The sequence below is a fragment of the Micromys minutus genome (genome assembly GCF_963924665.1).
Source record: "Micromys minutus genome assembly, chromosome: 23".
In the NCBI taxonomy this organism is placed as follows: Eukaryota; Metazoa; Chordata; class Mammalia; order Rodentia; family Muridae; genus Micromys; species Micromys minutus.
This window is the reverse complement of record NC_137958.1, coordinates 36484067-36506701: the sequence shown is the minus strand read 5'-3', so window position 1 is coordinate 36506701 and position 22635 is coordinate 36484067.

Below are 22635 nucleotides of genomic sequence, written 5' to 3'. Positions count from 1 at the left end.
TAGGACTAAGTGCCAGGTATGGTGCAGACCTCAGGTCCAACCAGAAAGTGGGATGTTGCTCCATATGGCTGTGCCACTATTGCCACAATAAACACATCTAAGGCTGATAGTTCACTACTTAGCATCTAGTAGTTGCTAAGACCAGTGATATGTTTTTCCCTCTAGCAGCCTGCATAACACCTCCTGATAAAACAAAACACATCAAAACAAAAGAAAACAAGGCCAGCCAACCAAAAATTCATGAAGTTGACAGAGAGGCATGTTGAAGGGGGAAATCAGAAAACTTGGAGAGGAGAAATGGGGGAGGGGGATGTGATCTTACTCTATTAAATACATCTATGAAATTCTCACTATTAAAATTAAAATAAGATAAAGATAAAATAAAAAAATTAAAAAGAAAGGGACTACATTTGGGCATTTGTCTCTTCCATATTTTACTAAATGTACTGACTGTGTTTGTAATCTTTCATTTAAGAGCTACTTAAAGCAAAGGTATCGCTTGGTCCTCCAAGGTTTAGTTCATGACCAGAGACCGAAACTAACTTCTTATGTAACTAGTTGTTTTGAATTAACTCAATTGAACTGAATATGTTTGAAAACAATCTGTTTATATAAGAGGAGTGTGAGTTGCTGTGTATGCTCTCCCGTGTGTTTGTGTGTGAGTGTGTGTGAAACTTTTTAACAACATTGGTATTGTATGTGGTTTAAAGGTCAGAGAATAAGTTCCTGCTTCTATGATTCACACTATGAGAATTGACAGCTTTACTAAGGTCTGATTTCCTTCATCCATTTCCTGAATCATTCTTTAGTCTTTAGAGTACAGTGGTGAGCTGGGAAATCTCAGCATTTATACTACACCCTGGAGAAACTTGACCTGTGTTTTAAGACACTTGAACATGGAAGAGAGGCCAGTGCAGACTGTGAGACACAGGTGTTCCCTGCTCTGTGCTGGCAGTCGCCTGTTTCTGACAGGCTGCCGCTCTGGGCACAGTCCGGCTCCCAGGTGGTCTTCAAGGACAGCCTGCATTGCAGCCAAGTCATTCTGCTGAGGTCGAAGAGAGGGCTTGGGCATACAACCAAGCATCTATGGAAGGCAGAAGTGAGTTATTGGAAAGCAAGCTTTGACATTTGGGGAAATAATTTCTGACTAGCAATAAAGAAATGATCAGTTCTTGTAGGACAGTCATACAATATTTAGTTCAATTGGAAGGTCAGTGGAGACTAAATGAATATTAAAGAAAAATGATTCTATTGTTAATATTTTAACATAATGTGTATTTAAACATGAGCCCATAGATGAATCTTAGAACCTAAGAATATACAATTTCTATACATGTCACTGTACATTTTTTTAGGATGCCAATAGAAGCCATGGAGAACTCTCTAGGAACATGTTGAGACCTTAGTATGGTATTTTCTTTTGAAGCCTGGGATGGACTCTTTAACTTTAGGGTCATGGAAGATTGTAGTGATAATTAAAACCCAACCAGACATTCAAGCCAGGGATGCTTCAGAAAGATGATTAATCCAGAGTGCCAGAAAGTGTTGCCGTACCAACACATCCCTGTCTGTTCCCCATTCTACCCCACTATGCCCTCTTATCTGTAGACCATTCTTGTCACCCAGGCTGTCTTTTAATTGCATCTTCTTTCTCTCTGGGCTTGTCCTTGCTCCCTCATCTCCAAACAGAAATACACACATCCAAACCCCCGTGCTAAAACTATTGTGATTTATGGTTTGAAATTTTAGCTCTTTGACATACAAGTCCCTTTACATCATTAAGATCATCAGACAACTGTCTCTTGACTATTTCTGAAATAGAACTACATATTAAATCCATGCTGTTTTACAACTATGATTGGCAAGATTTAAAAATGTTTCTCAACGAAGCATGAAATAATTGCATGTCTCATCCCTGAGAGCACCACTGATGGATGGTATATTATGGTTTTCCCAGGCTCACTTTTCTTGCTTGGATACTTACAGTTATTCCATGTGCTTGTTTGGGTTCCCGGTCCTCTTCCAGTTTCTGTTTCTGCTTTGAAGTCTGCCCAACTCCAGCTGGACTTTTCCTATACTACAGACCCAACGTAGTCTGTGTTACTTCGAAATGCTGGGATAGATATTGACTCAAGAGGTATTTCCTACCGATTTGTTTATTTTCTTTCAGATAAGTGAATTATGGTAGAACAAGAAGAAACACATGTACAGGAATTATGGAAACCAATTCTTTAAGACATGAAATGGAACTCCATAAAAATATTCTTTCTAATAAGTAACTATTTTCCTCATTTAAATCTACCATTTGTCTTAGCAGAGTAGGAGGATAATTACATATTTTCCATTTGTGATTTTGATTAAAAGTAAAAATTTGCTCGTAATGTTAAATAATTCTCTCTATATTTGCTAAAAAGAATTAGGGAATATAAACATAATATAGGCATCATGGCTTAAATTTTTATGGGAATTCTATTTTTAACCTGTCTTTAACTGTGTTTGAGTTTTTTCACATAATTTTTACTTTGTGTGTAAGAGTGGATTGCTTGTAAAGATGGCTCTGTACACCACACATGTGTCTCTTGCAAATAACAGATGATACCTTTGGACTCTCTAGATCTGGAGTTACAGATGGCTGTTAGTGACCATGTGGGGGCTGGAACTTAGCCTGGGTCCTCTATAAGAACTACCCGTACTTTTGATTACTAAAAAATCTCCACAGGCCACTATGAGATTCTTTTTAAGAATTTATACTCTTCATTTCTACTTATAAACCTGATAAATTTGTCCTTTTGTTTACAGTGTACATGCAGTTCTGATATTAAAGCAATTTTTGGACTGATAAATCACTGCCAACATATGTTAACTACGTTTGGAGGCAAACCTTAAATTCTCTTCAAATTATTATGATGTTCTACCTTCTAAAATTACTTTAATTTCTTGATATCATACCTATATCTCTTGTGTGTGTTTTCATCTTCCTTCATGCCTTGCCAAGGCATTGAAAGCTGGGCATCGTGTTAATGAGAATATTTGCAGCATATTATGTATTTTTTAAAGTCATGGTGAGAAAGTATCCAAACAAAACAACTTAGAAGTAGAAAGATTTATTCAGGCTCATAATTTCAGACTATAGCTGGCCAGTTTCAGTGTTTCTGGGCCCACGAAGCTGCAGAAATATCATGGCAGAAGGATATGAAGTAGGAAAACTCATAACTTCATAATATCCTGGAGAAAGAGAGTGGGGGAGGGATGGGAAAAGAGGGAAGAGAGGGAGAGAGGGAGAGAGGAAGAGAGAAAATGAGAGGTGTGGGGGAGGGAAAGACAGACAGACAGACAGACAGACAGACAGATAGATAGATAGATATATAGATAGAAGGCCTATTTCCTAATATCTCTTTCAATATAAATTAATCAATGGACAAGTCCCTAGATAATGTTAACACCATTATGATCAGTAACACTGTCAGATGGGACCAAATCTTCAGCACTTGAGAATTTGAAAAGACATTCAATTAACTACCCCATAAAATATATATAGTACACATTTTAATAATATAGCATACATATTTTATAAGCCTTTTATACTTATTAGTAGAAATATTATTATTGGAACTCAAATGAACTCGCAAGTAAAAATAATTAGCAAATATGAACAATTCATTTCTCTAGAGATGAAAATGCTATTTATGGAATATTTATGAAAAGTTCAATGTTTAAGTTTTCTTAAAGGAAAATGTTAGAAAATACCGCTTATTTTAACTTCTTACATAGCTCTTAGATAAATATATTTATATATATGTAAAATTGTGGATGGTGTATGCACACATACAAACACAGAAATTATAAAATGCCTAGATATCAATATTGGGAAGCATACTGCCTTCCTCTTTGAGTGGTCAATATTCAAGACACCAGGAAAAACCAATAGTTACATTGATTATGCAGTAGTTAATATTTCTATTTCTGGAACACAACAATTCCCTGTGTTCTTTCCAATACTTTGTATCTTTAAGGGATGAGGGCAATGGCTTTTCCTACATGCAGTGTTTACTGTCAGCTCCACTGTTGCTTGTGTGTGTCCATCCTCCTCTCTCTCACCAGGCTATGTGCCACATCTCTGAACCTACAGAAGCAGAAAGTAACATCTTTAGTTCTGAACAAGGCACACAGTTCAGAGGCCTTCTGCAGTCAATAGTTCTTGAGCAAAATGAAAACTGAAATAACCATATGCTCAGAGAACATTTCACAGAAGCTTTTAAGTCCTACTGGCTCTGTCCAAGTAAAAACTCAGATGCTTCTTCTGGTCAGAAGGAGTTTGTTAAAACCAGCGAGATGAAAGGGACTGAGTGCTGTGTCAGTTTCCTCTGGGTGATGCAGTTACAATTCAAGATCCTTTCAAAGTGTTGAGTCCAGAGGCTTACTATCTTTCAGTGCAGAGCATTCTTTTCCCTGAAGTAAAGTCATGTTCTCCATATTTTATATTTTAGAAAGTATCTGAACTCTTGTGCCATTTTTTTGTTGCACTTGGAATTTTCTGATTGCTTTCTATTTTTTTTAAAATCAAGTTTACTTCTACTTATGAATTTAAGTGATTTTCCTATGTCATAAAGAATGAAACATAAACATAATTCCTTCTATTTGACTCATAAGCATGAATAGCAGCGGCTGGAGGATTGTGTGTGGTCACAGAACAGGCTCAAATCTACTCCAGGCCTGCAGGCACAGAAGCTGGTATTGCCTCATAGTGCTTTTGGGGTTTTACAAATAAGTTTGTTGGAGCTGGTCAGCTCCTATCTAACGGCATGCATGGTGAGAAAGCAAGATATTCAGATATTGTCTCAATGCCTTGAAAAGCTACTATAGTAGTTTTTTTGACCTTGCTTCTAATGTGAACAGCCACAGTCCCCTCAGGGTAGTCCTCAGTGCTGGTTCACAGGGATTCTCAAGGGCACCCAATTGATTTGTTCAGTGGAAATGTGAAATAAGTTCATGTTTCAGTCACTAAATCAGACACACAGTATAAAGTTCATTTCAAACACTTGTCCCCCTACAGTACTTCCCTAGTCCCGCCAAGGCACAGAGTGAGAAGGAGGCTTGGGTGCTCATCAGATCACCCTCAGCAACTAAAATGTGCACTTTTATTCACTGAGTTATTGGACCATATTTATAATACTTCCCCCGTATGTTGTATGTTTCCTTAGGCTGAACCTAATGATTTCAATCCACACAGTCCTTTTTTTTTCTGTTTGTAAGAGACTGAATGCCTGTATACACCTAAATTCATAGGTTGAAACCAAAACTTAAGCTATGGGAAAGGAGGGCTGAGGGACATATAACTAGGTCTTGACCAGATCAATGGAGTGAGGAGATCCTCATTATGGTATTAGTGAAATTGTATACAGAGAAAGGGAAACAGAAAAAGCTTCCTTGGGAGCCAGGAAGGCTCTTACTAGGAGCTGGGTTTTCAGCACCAAATTGTAGGGCTAAACAGACACCGAACCCATGAGAAAGAATTCTCTTTGTGTGTACAAGAGTCTCAGATACTTCACCATAATGATAGATGCAGACTGAGGCAGTGCTGCCACCAGTGGGCTACAGGAAAGTGATTCCAGCACCTGCATTACAGATAGTCAGTATCTACACCCTAGTTAATACCCAGCACTATAGCTTTACTTTTCAAATTGAGTTCTTCGAAAGAGTATCAAGTAGAACAAAAAAAGACACTTTCTGTATTTTTATTTCTAAGGTCATATAATGGAAAGGAATGTATTGTCTGTACTAGTTGGCAATTTTGAAAAAAAAACATTATCTTATATGTATGGATGGAATTTTACTATTTTAAGGATGAAAATTTCTATGCTATTTCAAATGATTTGACATTCCTGACCTGATGACTTATTTATTCTTTTTGATGACAATAACATTAGTGGGTAAAGTATGATCAAAGTAGGTCATCGGCAGGTATGAAAATGTTTCAATAGGACCTAGTATTTATATAGTAGCTATAAAAATGAGGGTGGGGCATGTTAGCCCTGTTAACATGCATATGAAGGCAAAGGCGGACTTAGCTGTCAATCTAGTGACAATGAGTCTGTGGGAGGAAGAATGCTCTCTGGTGTTTTGTCATGTACTTATGCCATAGGCCTGAGATCTTAAGCTAAGGGGATAATGAAAATCCCAGCCTTCAAATACGCTTTGATCTCTGTTACAGCACAACTAAATGGTGTTATTTCCATACACGGAGGCACAGGACAAGACAAAGGGCAAAGTTAATACGAAAACTTCATTTCTATTAAATCATTTGCTACTTTGCCGGTCCCTCACAACTGTAATTTACATCGTCCTTGTGCCTTCTTCATGTGTGGAACAGGAAAAAAACAAACGTGATTTGGAAAGCAGAGACATAGTGACAGCGAACAGGGATTTTTTTATTTGTTCTTTCCTGTGAATTGGTATAGGCACCAGGAAGAAGTTAAAATGCAGAGGTTAATTGAAAAATGAGATAAACAAAGCCCCCTTGAAGGTCTCTGAATAATTTCTCCTGGCACCATTGACAATCTACAGCCACTAGAGCCACAAACACCTACACTGAACTGCTGGAGATTTAAAAAAAAAAAAGCTAAAGTTAATTGTCTTTTTGTTCCTTCCAGCTCATTTCAGCCCAATAATAACCAGGAAAAGGCATTCCGTCTAATTTGCATTAATGCACCTTTATGGAAAGATAGCTCAGACTGTACATTTTATTGTTTTTCTGGTGTTATAGACATCTTTAAAATACCTGTCCCAATTCCCAAAGGTAAACTCTTTGTTAATGTCCTAGACTGCAGTTCTGAAATTTTAAGATGCCTTGAAGTTTCAGCTGTTAACAGAAATAGTTAAAAATCGTGAGGGGATAGTAGGCTTCTCTCAGATCTGTCAATAGATCCACAAGTGTGTCCCATTTACTCCTCTCAAGAGCCCTTCCCTGTGCACCTTTAGACCAGGCCTACAGCCTGGAGAAAGGGGAGGGAGGGTGAGCTGTAAGGGAAGGTCACTCAGCAAGAGAGAATGAGAACCCAGTTTAAACCCACACTGCCAGGCTTCAAAGTCCATAATATCACAGTGGAATGATGATGCTCTATTGCTATCCTATACTCATTTCGATTTTGAGTAGTAGCAATTAAACCTTCCATTCTTCAAATCAATATAATAGAACACCTATTGGTAGCAAGGTATCTATCATTAGGTCATTTGAGCTACTATATAGATCTGCAATTATTTAGACTGTTCTGTACAGGTGAAAGAAGCTGCAAACCTAAATGACAACCAATTTGTGTTTGTGTTTGTGTGTGTGTGTGTCAGTTTCCTCTGGGTGCTGCATTTACAATTAAGTGTTCAGTGTTAAGTGTTAAGACGTGTTCAGGGTTTCCAAGGGAATGATTTTGTTCTTCTAGTCATGCAACAAACATCATCACGGGAGAAGATTAGGCATCCCTGGATATGCCTTGATGGCTTGTTTTTCCTTGGAATGGTATGGAAATATTATTTTTATTGCTCTTCACTGACAGACTAGGAGCATCTGGCCACAGACCATTGGTCCTTATTAGAAGGAAACAGCTCTAAGGCTATTAGAGCTTCTTTGTGCTGAACACTGTGTGTTTTCTGCACTTTGCAATAATGTCTCACTGCTGCACCTTCTAGCCTAAGGTATGTGTTTGGCAGTTGCTCAGTGACCGAGCTTCCAAAACTTGAGATGGAAAAGCAATACAGACTCTGTGTTGGCTGACATCGTGGTTTCTCTGTGTTTCCTTTTGTCTGCCAGCCCTAAACACTAAATCCATGAGTGTGATGATGGAGTGAATCTGCAGTATCTTGGGGGTGGTGTAGGATGTCAGCATCTTCAAATTCAGCGTTAGGATCATGGCCTCTTGACTCAATGCAAGCTACTGCTGGAGAAGGAAAACCGGACTGGGAGTAGGAATTCCAGCTCTAGTCATAACCCCTTTTGGGCATTAACTTCATCCTCCCTTAGATGGAGGCGAATTATTTCCCACTGCTTCCCTGGGGTGCTCATGAGTTCTAGCCAGGCACTGGAGATAAACCGACTCATTAAATCAGTCTTTTTCATCATCATAACAGTTTTTGTTTGGCCTTTACAATGTGCGTTAGCTTCAGCCACAAGCAGCTGTGCCAGCTCATCCTCCTTTGGTTTTGACCTTCTTGCTTCTGCCATAATGGCACAATAGAGTCTGCCTGGGTGAAACATACTGTGTCCCTGTCTCCTAGAGTCATGTGTAAACAAGGCTGGGAGGGGACAGAGGTCGTGTTGGGGACACTTTGCTACTAATACTTGCCTCCAGAAACTCATTCAGTTTTGGTTCTGGGCATGAAGACTAAAGCCAGGTTTATTGCTATAATTCCTCAGAAAGGGAAATTAAGTCAGGGCAGTTAATATGACTGCTCCAGTGCTCAATTGAAGAGGAGAGAGAGACACAGGGAGAGACAGGGAGAGACAAGGAGAGAGAGAAAGGGAGGGAGGGGGAGGGGGAGAGGGAAAGAGAGAGGAGACATACTGGGAGAGAGAGGGAGACAGAGACAGAGAAACACAGAAACAGAGCAAGAGAGGGGGAGAGGAGACGAAACTAAAAATTTAAAAGATACAGAGCAGTTTCAAACAATGGGGGGAGTAGAAATGTACATTTTTTAGTGATAAATACAGAAGAAATGTCCAGTTGTGATGCCAGCTGCTGGTTTTCTGAGAAAGGTTTCTGGAAGGAAGAACAGTGGTAGCTGAGGAAAGCAAGTGGCAGAAGGGAAAATGGTTTCGTGAGCAAAAATACCTGCCAGGCCCTGAGACAGTTATTTAGTGTTCTCCCTATTTTTAAAACCATGTGTTTCCCACATATAATTATATTTCATCACTGTGAATGACTATGCATATGGTTCTGTAAACACACACACACACACAAACACATACACACATACACACAGACTCACCACACACACCACACACATACACACAAACACACACACAAACACATACACACATACACACACATACATACACACACACCATACACATACCACACACACATACACATATACACACAAACACATACACACATACATACACACACACCACACACACCACACACACTCATACACACAAACACACACACACACATACACACAAACACACACACACACCCACAAACACACATACACACACACCCACACTGGAAAAAGAAGGAAACTTTTTTTTTTTTCTGAAAGGAAGCTGTTCACAGATTAAAGAAACATTAACCATCCCACTATCAGTGACTGCATATTATGTCTGTTCTTTTGTGACTGGGTTATCTCACTCAGGATGATATTCTCTAGATGCAGCCATTTTCTTAAGAATTTGGTCAAGTCATTGTTTCTGGTGGCTGAATAGTATTCCATTGTGTAAATGTACCACAATTTTTGTATCCATTCATCATCTCGCACTGCCCCAGAAACAACTCACAGACTGTAGGAAGTCCAAGAAATAAAGAAAACAAAACAAAACAATTCAAAAAATCTTTACACAACAAGAAAACTTTGACTATTTTTATGTTACATTTTGTTTTGCATGTACTTTGTGCTCATTGTAACTATTGGGTTTTTGATGCATACTATCAAACCTTTAAAAAGATCAAGTACTGACTATTCATATGGATGTATGTAAAAATTATTTTAAAATCTGAAAAAAAGTACTGACAAAAGTGTATTGTATAATTTTACGCAAAAAATGCTTGAAATCTGTACATTTATCTTTGTTTTGTAAAATAAAGATGTTAAAAATAAAGAAAGCATTAAGGGTTTCTAAGGCATCTGTTATGATATGACAGAAGCCTGAGGGACATGAGGTAGATGAGGAAAAACAGTGAGGACTTCTGCAGACTTAGCTGGAATGTGGGCACTGGACACTGGCAAAGAGGTAGTTGTAGAGGATACTGACTGGAATGGTTAGAAGGGGTTCCTGATGCAAAATGGCTGCTATAACCACATCTGTCCTCTGCCAAAGTTTTATTTTCTCTGCTTATCTGTGTCTTATTTATTTTTTTGTAGAAATGGTGACTCATGTGGTTGGAAATAAAAGAAAGGTGTAAGCTTGGATAGAAAAATGTGACATAACCTCATCCAGAGCCAATGTCCAGGTCTAAAGATTTGGCACCTCTCTGCAAAGTTCAAGTCTGTATGATACCTTGGATATCCATGACATTGATGATTACAAAGGAACCCCAGAAGGCTTTGTTATAAAGATACAGGCTAGCAAAATTTTGGAATTTTGTTAAGAAAGGTGAAGGATCAGTTAGTGTCTGTCTTGTGGGAAGATTTGTTCTGAGCCAAATGAAAAGTGTGTTATAAGCACAGCATTATGAGTGAACGCATCAAATCATCACAGGAAACTCTCCTCAGCTCAAGGGCGGGGCCGCAGTATTTCTTATGAGGGTTGGCAGCAAGTGGTGGAAGATTAAACATGAATTAAAACGTAGTCCTCTTTAGCTTCTTACTCCAAGAAGAGCTTTGCAAATTACACCAAGAACTAGTCGGAAAGAACAAGCAAGGACACTTGGAGTTAAATCAGAATATAATGTCTTTAGAAATGGAACATGAAAACTAGCATTCCTTTGCCAGATGTAGCCCAAATTTATTGCCCGTGCTTCTCTTATTAGCATTGATAATTAAAGTAGTATAAGAAATGTCTTCGGTTTGATGTTAATAGTGTCGCCCTGCTGGCTGCTGCGGGACCCTGGGCCTGATCTTTATCCCCTCTGCAGGTAAATCTCTGAGCTCACCTTTAGAAAGGACATTAAACATTCTGGAAGAGAGCCTTTAAACTTGTAGGTTCTCCAGTGATCTCTTAAGAAGCTCAGATTAGAGGGCAGCGGGCTGACTGATGCCTGTGCTGTGTAGAAACCGGACAGCAGAGGAACCTGGCAATGTGGATCTTACACTTCTATTCTTGCCTTGAAAGAATAGAAAGGGGGTTGACCTCAGGGGAGGACCCACTGAGGCTGTGCAGAAAAGATCAATACTACAGAGCTATACATTTCTTTGCATGACAATTTCTTTTTAAATTGAAGCACAACATTTGCTAACATTAGTGATGATGAACTCTGTATTTGTAATATCTTGTCAAATAAATGTGTGATCAGATCATTATTTAGCATAAGGCAAGCACATTTGAATTACACATTTCTATGATGTTTTATGATTCTTGATAGTTTCATGCTTTTTGTCTCTATCTCTTGTCTTTTAAAGGAGTCCACTTAGTGCTTCAAAGTTATGCGAATAGGTATAGGACTGCCTACTGAAGCATAGACGGGCTCCCAGGGTAGTTGGAGTAAGATGCCCCTCTCTTTTACAACATGTACATTGCCCATTGCTCCTCAACACTGAATGGAATTTTGTGAGTCTCTGTATAATCTTCATGTACTGCAAACAGAAGCTTTATAGGCAAGGGTTGGGAAGGTATTGTGAAGTCATTAGAAGTCAGTTTAATAATACATCCACTTAGCAGATAATAATAATAGCAAGTTCTCCTTAGGGACCTACAACATGCCTGGCCACATGATCTTGGCTCCATTAACAGAGTCAGTCACTGACTAAGTTTTGTAGAGCTTTAACTATAACCAGGAAGTGTTTGCTTAACACAATATGTTTTACTCCACTATTGCAGCAGTGAGTATGTGACTTTAAAGGCTGGTCATTATTATAGATCACAGGGTTAATATCTGCACGTGACTAATGATTACCTTACTCCCACAGTCTTATGGCAAAGAACCCCTCAGCACTAGGAAAACTAGTTAGTAGGGATGAAGCATATAGATTGGCACTGGCTTGATTTCTTGGTGTCCTGTGGATCAAGTTTGTGGTGCCTTCAGCAACATGGTTACACTTTAGTTCTGGAGGGTAGCCAAGAAATGTGGCCAGAACCTAAACACTTGAGGGTCAGTGGGACCAGTGACAACCAACTCCAAAAGAAGTATTTCAGAACTGACTTATAGTGTCCAGGAGAGACACCTCCCATTATAGGATAACTCATTTAAACTTTTTATATATTTGTTTATGTCTGCATTTTAAAGAGTTTTTATGGTACTATGTTTCCATGTAGCCTTTCAAAGTGTTTAGTCTTAGTTCTTCCTCTTACATCTGTATCTACTCTGCTTGCTCATATGCCAACCCTTTAGGTCTTTTTACTCCATTACACAGTTTCATTCATTTTTTTTTAATTGAAAAACTTTATTTTAAAAAACAAAAATAAATGTACATATTTTAAGCATTTTTGCATAAAAGTATACAAATACATTTTTGTCAGTGCTTGGTTTTTTTTAAAGGTTTGATAGTGTGCATTAAAATCTTACTAGTTACAATGAGCATAAAGTACATGTAAAACAAGATGTAACCTGGAATTTGTCAAAGTTTTCTTGGTGTAAAGATTAAGCATAATGGTTTTTCATTTTCTTTTTTTTTTTTAATTTGGCCTTTGTTTTTTTTCTTGAACTTCATATAGTCTGTGAGTTTTTTCTGGGGTGTTCAGAGCTTTCTGGGGTTAGTATCCAGTTATCAGTGACTACATATTACGTCTGTTCTTTTGTGACTGGTTTATCTCACTCAGGATGATATTCTCTAGATGCATCCATTTTTTAAGAATTTCATAAAGTCATTGTTTCTGATAGCTGAGTAGTACTCCATTGTGTAAATGTACCACAGTTTTTGTATCCATTCATCTACTGAAGGACATCTGGGTTCTTTCCAGCTTCTGGCTATTATAAATAGGGCTGCTATGACCATTGTGGTGCATGTGTCTTTGTTTTATGTTGCATTCTTAAAGCCAGCTGTGCCATGTAACACACTCATGGGCGGGGCTATTCCATCATATTTGTGGTCTGACTTATACTCCACAGTTCGTGGGAATTACCAGGGCTTGCACACTGGGGCTGGAATCTGGGTGTCATCTTAGAATTCTGCCTTCCATATTAACCATGCTCAATCCTCAGAACCTGATCGTTGTAAGGATTTTATGTTTTCATTTGTCCCACAGCAGTAGCTTGGTAATACTATCCCAGGCTCCTGTATTTAAGACGAACTCAGACTGTCCTCTATTCTCTCCACATTGAACACCCATGAGAATTATCACAGGATTTTCTAGAATGTGTAATTAAAATATCTTGGCCTCCTCTGTTAGCTTCACCTTTTTGTAGGTAATACTTTAGAGAAACAATAGGATTATTTTATTTAGTTTATTTTTTAATAAAAATTGTAAGGAATCAAACAGAAAGTTCAATCAGGATTAGTGTTTGAAGGGTTTTTTTAAGTGTTAAGCTTCATTCGACAAACAGATCCTAGCCCACTAACCAGTGAAAGTACCATTCTGAGTTTATTTACATCATACTGAGCTTTAAGGCATATATTACTAATTTACAATACATGGCAAATACTAAAACAAGGGGGGAAATAACACAGGTCCACATTCATTTTACGTCTCCTGCACACATCTGAAGAAATGTCCCACTGAGAGCAAAGATGTACTATGAAGACAAATGTACTAAATCAGAGGAACAATTCAAACAAGAATATTCTAAAAGTTAAAGACGGAGAAATCCCATGGCTCAGGTAAAGACATGGGCCACATCTGTGAGCCCAGCTTCTGCTGGAACAGCAGGGCCCAGGGAGCAGCCAGTGTGTACAGATGTTGTCACTACTTGTCACAAACACCCCTAGTCAGGGCAGCACAAACAGTCCTCTCAGTCACTGATTTGTAATGGGTACAGGGCAGACTTCAGTGCTCCTTTTCTTTCTTTGCTTGGATTGTGAGTATTGTGTTGTGTGTATAATGTTGTGTGTATAATTATATGGCTAGTATAAAGTATACTTGCTCGTGTGGGCAAGTGTGTATGGACGCTCACGTGCATGTGCCTTCATCTTCATAAGGACGTGAGAGATCAGTGTAGAACATCTTCCAGAGCCTGGCATTGTGGTTACAGGTACTAACTGCACAGCCCAGTGTTACGCTGGCATTTGGATGTTCACATTTAGGTCCTTAGACATCTCTCCTGAATACCCCAAAAGGATCCCGTTTTGAGCAGTAAACTGCTTACGTTTTAGAAACACTACACTGCAAAGCAGAATTTAATGTCTAACTACCTGAGCGCAGTGGGATTTTTTTTTTTTTTTTTTTTTTTGGTTTTTGTTTTTCTCTTATTATCATGCCCTGGACCTTGGGAGTCTCAAAATAACCAGTGGTCTGAGAGACTAAAGTAAGCTCCTGTCTCATCAATACCAGCCTATTGTTAGGGCTTAATGTTATTTTTATTGGACTGGAGCTAAATCATTAACCTCACTTCTCAATTAGGACCTTACCTGCCCATACCTGTAGAGCCAAGTTGAGTTATTTATGGTTCTGTTAAACACCCAGACAGACGCTGTCTTGACTTATGAACACGGTATACACTCATTAGTGCCACCAGGCACATCTAGTACAGTAGGCGCCTGCAGATGACACAATTTTATTTTTATTCAACCATTAGTGTGTTTGACCACATGGTCATTTTCCTTTCATGTGTTTTTTCCCCATGTCCTATTGAGCAGAGTGTAGGCTGCTTTCTCTCAGATATTAGAAAATTTAGCTCAGGATAGCCAATTTAATGTTTCTAATTTATTTTTATTTTATCACTCTGCGTTTGTGAGAAACCAGCCTGGAAACTTGGAGAGAGGAAGAGTTGTGACTTGCCTTTTACTGTTTTTGGTATTATATCCTTGGTCTTCCACAGTGTTTGTAGTGGGTGTTTGAAAGAATTATTTGAACTCTGCCATTGACCCAGTGCTGATCTCCTTTGTGTGTTGAGGTTTCTCCAATTGAAAGCAACTGGTCCCTTCTTTGATCTGCATAACTGGTACGTAAACCACACCTGTGTATGAGGTTCATCTGTAAACGCCCCAACTTGCTGCAACCTCTTCATGGTACCATCTTTGATGTAAACAAGACTGCTCCAGACTTACTTCTCAGGACTTGAGCTGCTCACCTTACTGGGCGTGTACTTTCCTTTGAATTGTTTTTATTTGACTAGTTGGAAACACAAATATATGTGTGACAAGAAACAGTCATGCTATTCTATAGCTCAGAAGGCTTCTCACTAACACAACAGACTTATGCAAACAAACAAGATGCTTTGACTTGGTTTCAGTATTGTAGTGAAAACTACTCTTCATAGAGAGACAACCTTTCTTCTTCCAGTACTATCTAGACTTGCCACTACTTAGCTGCTGACACAAGAAAAGTTAAAAGTTCATTTTCCTATGTATCTGTGACTTTGCACCTCCAGAAACTCTCACCCCTCACAGCAATTAAACACATTAAAATTAGCTAGCTTTCTCATTGATTATAGCAATAGAAACAGAACTAATTTTTTTTTCTCTTCCTGCTTTCCTTTCCTGTCCATCCTTCCTAGTAGTAGCAGTTTATTCTGAGAAATCTTGGGTGTTTGAAGTATCTAGAGCTTGTATGATAAAGGGAAACTTGGGTATGGTTTAAAACTTTTAAGCTTTAGATAGAGAAAGATAACCCGAGTAACTTAATAAAAAAGCTTGTAAGAAGAACATAACAACACACACACACACACACACACACACACACACACACACACACACACACACACACATATATAAATGAGGAAAAGAGGTTTACAGAAAAATTGATTAAATAAGACTGCCAAAGACTGATATGTTGCGTATTTTAAACCAGTGCTGGAATGTAACTAGATGCAACTCATGCAGTGGTTTCTTTGCATTATTGCCCCTCTTTCCTAGGTTTGTTGATCTCTGGTGTCTTCTGCTGTATATGGGTAGTGGACACTACTACATGGATCAAATAGGTTGATTATCAGTCCATGACACATTTTAAAAGAGGCACAGAAATACATTACATCACCACCAATAGCACTTTAGACTCCACTGGACATTACAATAATGAAGTTAACTGTAAGTTACTATTAGGATGTTATGTGATGTGTCACGAATCTGGCTTTCTTCACAAAGTGATTTAAATTTGTGGTAAGTGCTTTGTTTTTAATTGTGCAGAGATTTTATGACAGCTCATAATCATGGGCTTCTTGGTCTTCTCATAAATAAAATGTAGATCATGGGTGAAAAAGTTAAGGGAGATACTTACTGTATGTAAAACATGTAACACAGTGCCATCCAGATTTTAATAATTCAGGGGAAGGGTATCACACACATTGTACTTGTGGAAGTTGAGAGCAATGGCACATTTGAGTCATAAGTCACTTTGGCACATTCTCTAAATAAAGGAATACCAAGCAGTCTTCATTTAATGTAATAGCTCTTCAATGTATGTTTGTGAACATTGACATTCATATGCTTATGTGTGCTCGTGGAGGCCAGAAGACAACCTTGGGTGTTACCTCTCAGAAGCCATCCACCTTGTTTGTCTGAGACGGGGTCTTACATTTGGTTGCAACTCACTGTTTAGTCAAGGCTGGCTGACCATAGCTCAATGGGTTCTTCTGACTCTGAAACTGGTTTTGGTGTTACCATGCTTGCCTCTTTTAAAAAAAAATGGGTTTTGGAGGATTGAACTGAGGTCTTCATTCTTGATTGGTTATCACTTTATGTACTGAACCATCTCCCATACCTTTATGTCATTGACCAGGTACCATTAGTGTGCTAGGAAAGCTAGCTTACGTCCTATTTACAGATTCATAGATGGAAAAAGTCAGGAAAGCAGGAGTTTCACTCATTTGGGAGATTAGTAATGAAGCAGTCTGAATTTTTCTCTCTCTGGCTTGCTGCTTGCTTTAAATACTTATTCTTTATTATAAAGAAGTTAGTCCCAAAGAGATGTTTAGCTGTTTCTTAACTTCCTTTCTTCCTGTTTATTTCCCTTCATTCCTTTCCTCCTCCCTCTTTCCTTTCCTCCCTCCCTCCCTTCCTCTCTCCCCATTTCTCCCTTCCTCCCATCTCTCTCTTTCCCTCCCTTCCTTTCCTCCCTCCCTCCCTCCCTTCCTTCTTTCCTCCCTTCCTCCTTTCCTCCCTCCCACCCTCCCTTCCTTCCTCCTCTCCTTTGAAAACAATGTACCACTGCATATTCTAGGCTGCACCCAAGCAGGGCTGCTCTTTGCTTTGGGCCTCCTGAATTCTGGACTTGCACTCAGGCATTGCTACAGTTGTGTTTTTATTAAACATTTATTTTAGGACCCAAAACTTTGGTAAGTGTATTAAGTACTGAACTGTTGCATATCCTGTGATTTGGGATTTCAGCTGCGTTTCTTACAGCCCTAGAAAGCCTTGACCATCTAATGTCTGCTTCTCTTGCCCCCACCTGAAAGTCTACGTTCACAGGTATTATCCATTTCTAGACCAGGCTAATTGTGTGTGTGTGGGGGGGGGGGGCATTTCCATTTAGTTTGAGGAATTTAGTTTAAGTGAAGCATAGGCATTTTGGTTTTGAAAGCTTTATTTCTAGCAGCTTCATGGCTCATGACCTTCATGTCCTATTTAGAAAGTCTTTTCCCTGTAAAAGACCATAAATTTACCTATCAAGAAATCCCTATGAAATTCAGGGCATTTAAAACTATAATTCATTGTAATTTATTTTGATTGGTATAGTATGTTTCCAGCTATTTTGAATCATTTTTTTAAAATGTAGACTAGAGGAGTCCCTACCTGTAGCAGGATCTGCGTGGCTTCAAACAAACACTAAGTGCCAGGGAGGAGCACGTTCTGTGCACACACAGGAGAGCTGGCCCAAGTCCCTGCTCCCTCCTGGTCCCTGCTTCACATCACAAGAGGGAGCCTTGGTGCTTTAGCAAATACATCTTAAACTTGCCCAGCCAGCCCCTTCGTTCCTCGATCTGTGTCACAGCCTAGATTTGTTTCTTTTGGTCATGCAAAGCAGTGTACTGAAATGGCCAGGAAACCTACATGACAAAGAGTGTTCCACAAGGTAAAGATCCTAAATATGGCTAAACTGATTAAGATATATCCTTCTGCATAAGGAAGAGGTTTAACATTTATTTAATTATTCTTACACTCCAGAGACAGTTATTGAAATATACTCTCTTAATAAAGAAGCTCAGATCTGTGGTGATAGCTGAGGTCTTAAAGTGAAAGAAATATGCGGGCATTTCCGCACCCCCACTTCTGTGTTTGCAATAGAACACCGCATGTGTCCCAGAGAGCATAATGAATAGTAACAAGTACCAGTCCTCAGTCCATATTTGTTTATCACATGATCCCATTATTTAATGAAGTAGATATATTTTAATGTACTCCCGTTGGCATCACACAGTGGCAAGGTTTTGTTGCCCCCATGTGTGTGGATCTGAGGTAAGAGCAGAGGACGCTCTATTGTGTCTGATCATTAGTAAATAGGTATCTTTCCTGATTTTTCCCCCTCTGTATAATGCAGAGCACCGAGGCTGTTTTGAGTGCAAGCTGCTTGTACTGCGACTATCATTTGCACTTTATTTTCTAGAACATGTCATAAGAAATGAACACTGTCAGGCTGTCTCTTTCCCTGCCTGTGAAACATATGCATTTATGAATGTTCAGATAAGTGCAGTGTAAACATGAAGTCCTCTCAAAAGACGGTGAAGGGCTCCCAACTATTCTTCGAGCACATATCCGAGGCTAAACATACGGCCCTGTCATCACAATTTCCTACATCCCCTTTCTTGTGGTTTTAACCTTCTAGTTTATTTATTACTGGACGGCCTTATCTCTCCAGCCTGCTGCTCCAGACTGCTAGGCCAGGATGCAATGAAAGCATAAAGCAAGGAAACCGCGGATGATCATAAAATAGAAGGGAAATGGCTGCAGCCTCTGCTGTGCTGCAGCTGCCCAGGTTTTATAGCCGGAGCCAAACCGTTGCACAGCGCTGATCATGCTTAGCTCCCGTTTCATTTGGCATCACCAGTGAACCTTAGACTTCGCGAATGCGAAGGCTGTTCTCTGAATTCCGGGGAAAATTGTCAGCCCGAGGAAGAAAAGAAAGGATATAGCTGGAGGACCTTAAATGCCAAGATGCCTTTTAAAGGGCAAACAGCCGGTCGGGTGATGAAATATTATGCAAATGAGGTATCTGGTAGGAGGGGGTGAAGGGGAGTTGAGAAGTCCTCTTTTGTGTTTTATGTTTCACCCCCCTTTCCAGTACATCCCCTCCAAGAAGTGATCCAGCCACAGACTTGTGTCACCTGCTAGTTGACTGAAAGTAGCAAACTGGGTGACAGCTGAGTCATTACTTTCTGGAAGTTCATCAGGCCTATGGGTTGTGTAGTGTGTGCCAGGGTTTCTCAGGCAGTGCCAAAAGAAAAGAAAGAAATCACTAAGTCTGTGCTCTGCACAGCCTCAGTAAAAAGTATCCTAATAGTACAGCGTTAAGATTATTATAGTAATAGTAATGATGATAGTATGTTTTTGATCATCAAGTTCAAAAGGACGTTTTGAGTTAAACTGTATGATTTTCATAAAGGCTGAGGAAACTGTAGTTGCAGGGGTTAGCTGATTTGTGCATTGATTCAAACTCTCCTTTTAGAGGAAAAAAAATTCAATTCCTATTGCAATGCAATGTATTTAATGTTTCAGTATTTCCTTAGCTAGATATTTACTTGTGTAGAAATCGTCAACCTAAGTAGATGGAATTCTATTTACTAGATTTTGAAGAATTAAAATAGTTAAATGACAAAGGATATACTCATATTTGTGGAACTAACAGAATATTTGGTGATATGACTATAATGGATAAAAATCAGCCAGAGAAATGAGTATATCTGTCACACCAAATATCATTTTTGGTAGTGATAATATTCAAAAATTCTTTTTCCTTTTTAGAAGAATGTGCTATATTGTAAATTATAGTTACCCTCTTTTTAGTACTTACTTACCAGTCCTCCGTAAGTTCTCCTTCCCAGACTCTGGAAAGCACTATTCTACCCTTGCTTCTTTGAAACTGAATTTTTGACTTTCAAATATGACATGTGGTACTCGTCTTTCTGTACCTAGCTTATTTCTCTTGAATATAATGTTCCCTAGGTTCATCCATATTCCTTTATGATATCTACTAAATAGAATGAAGGTGATCCAAATATACACTAAGAAAAAAGTTGTCAAGGATGGAATGCTAAGTAATTAAAAAAATGAAAGGGAAAATGAAAGCATTTTATTTCTGAACTCAGCCCTTTAAGATTCATGTGATCCATGTGCTTCTGTCATCGAATCTCTACAATGGTGTGATTGCACTATCTGCTCCAGAAAGTGGGATGGGAACAGAATGAATGAACCAAAATGTATGAGACTTTGAACATTGTGAGGAATACAATAGGCAACAAATGTTACCTCATCAAAGTCATCCTGTTTTTTTTGTTTTTTTTTTTTTTTTTTTTTTTTTTTTTTTTGTATTTTCAAGAGAAATGGACAAGTTAAATGAAAAGAAAACATAATAAGTACATATATTGTTATCCATAAAGATAAAAAAGTGTGTAACATTTATTATATTAATCATGCTTGTCATCTCTGTGTCTTGAGTTATGATAAGGTTTCATATTTTATCCTGTATATTTCTAAAATATTTGAATTTTATCATTAAACTTTCAAGACTTTTTTTCTGTTTGCAGTTAGCAATTGGTCTTGTGTCCTTATGTGACTTGGGTTTGATAAGGGGATTCTGTTATACTTCATATGGTCAGAGGATCTAGTAGACACTAATTCCGGATAAGAGACACTGATTCTTGATCAGTATACCTGGAAACCAATTTCTTTTGTGTCAATTGAAATGTATCAATTGTAAGAAGAAATGAGGAACACATTTTAGGATTACAGAAAGTTGAGTGGAAGATAAGTCCATTGATCATATTGTCTCTCCACACACCACAGCTTTACCCACCATCATCCCACAACTGGAAAACATCACTGACATAACATTACAACCCAAAATCCATGGCTCCATATTCATGGCCAGTCCTAGCTGTGAACATTCTGTGTGTGTATTCATATACATGCTGTCATATGTTTATCTATATATACCAGGCAGTATAGTTTATTCCCTAACAATTTTTCTGAGTATCATCTATTTCTCCCTCACTTCCTGCTAGTCCCTGGCAACCAACCTCTTTTTCCACTGCATAGTGTTTTCTAGAACACCCTACTATTAAACCAAAACAATGTATTGGTTTCTTTATTTTTGTGTTATTCACTCAATAGTTTGCATTTAAGTTTCATTTATATCTTTGTGTGGCTTGTTAGCTCATTCCCTTTCTCATTGAACGATTTATCTGTTCATTTAGTAGAAGACACTTTTTGTTGATTTCAAAACTTAGTCATAAATGAAGCTTTGTTAGCATCATGAACATATTTTTGTACAGACATCTATTTGAAAATTGGTTTTATTTTCTTAGTTTTTAAGCAATTATAGATTGATATTTTAAAATGAAATAAAATAAATTATTGGCATAATAAGATAGATGAGCAGATTCAAAATACAATTTTTCAGTGTTTATTACTTGACTCAACAGACCTATAATTACTTAATCAAATTAATACCAAAGTTTCTAAATATTCAATCTATGTATTTCATCTTGAGCCATGAATAATAAAACTTCTGTACGAATTCCCACCCAGACTTTCTTTTGAGTAGCACTAACTCCAGGAATTTAGGGTGCTTGAAGAAACAGGGATGGGAGTAGTACTTCACCCTTTAGTGTGGAAACACCTTCTTTACCTTCCCTGTAATGCTCTTAGATTCCCCATAGCTCATCACCTGCAGCAGACTGCTTTGGCAAAAGTATCAGGTTTGTAGACAGATACCTATAGTAGGGCCAGTCTTAGTTAACTAACTAACTAACTAACTAACTAACTAACTAACTAACTAACTAACTACTAATTAATCAGATTTAAGTGTAGAAAATAGTTTTAACCTTAAGAACAAGAACAGTTATCTTTCTGCTTTCTGTAGATGGAAGTCATTAGCCTTTACTTTATGAACTAAATCTCCACTGTTCTTTTCTTGTATTTTGATCTGAAAGTGGACTTGCATTTGTTCAGTTTATATTACAGCCAAAATGGAACAGCAACAGAAAGCTACTAAACTCCATATTTATAGCTGTACAGACATTTTGATTAATGTATTACCTTTACATAGAAACAAACATGTGAGATAAATGAACATTTTATTCTTTCATGCAATAATTTAGTGCTAAAGTTCTTTATTTTTGATGAGGGTCATTTTTTCTTATCAGTTTTAATTTATCTCAAATTTTTTTTCTAGATTGTTTTGATGCTGGACAGGCTTCTTTCTATCTAACTTTCTTTTTTTGAGTAGTTGTCTTTTTAATTGGATATTTTATGTATTTATATTTCAAATATTATTCCCTTTTATGGTTTCCTCTCTGGAACCACCCTGTCCCATTTCTCTCCCCTCCCCCAACCTCTATTTGGTTGCTCTCCAACCTACCTACTCCCACCTCCCTGCCTTGGCATTCTTCTACACTGGACCAAGGGCCTCTCCTCCCATTGATGAGTAGGTGTCTTTTTAAAGAACAATATAAATGGTTACCAAATGAAGTGAGGAATTTGCCCCCTAATTAGAAGCAGGGTGGCTATATGTTTGTTACA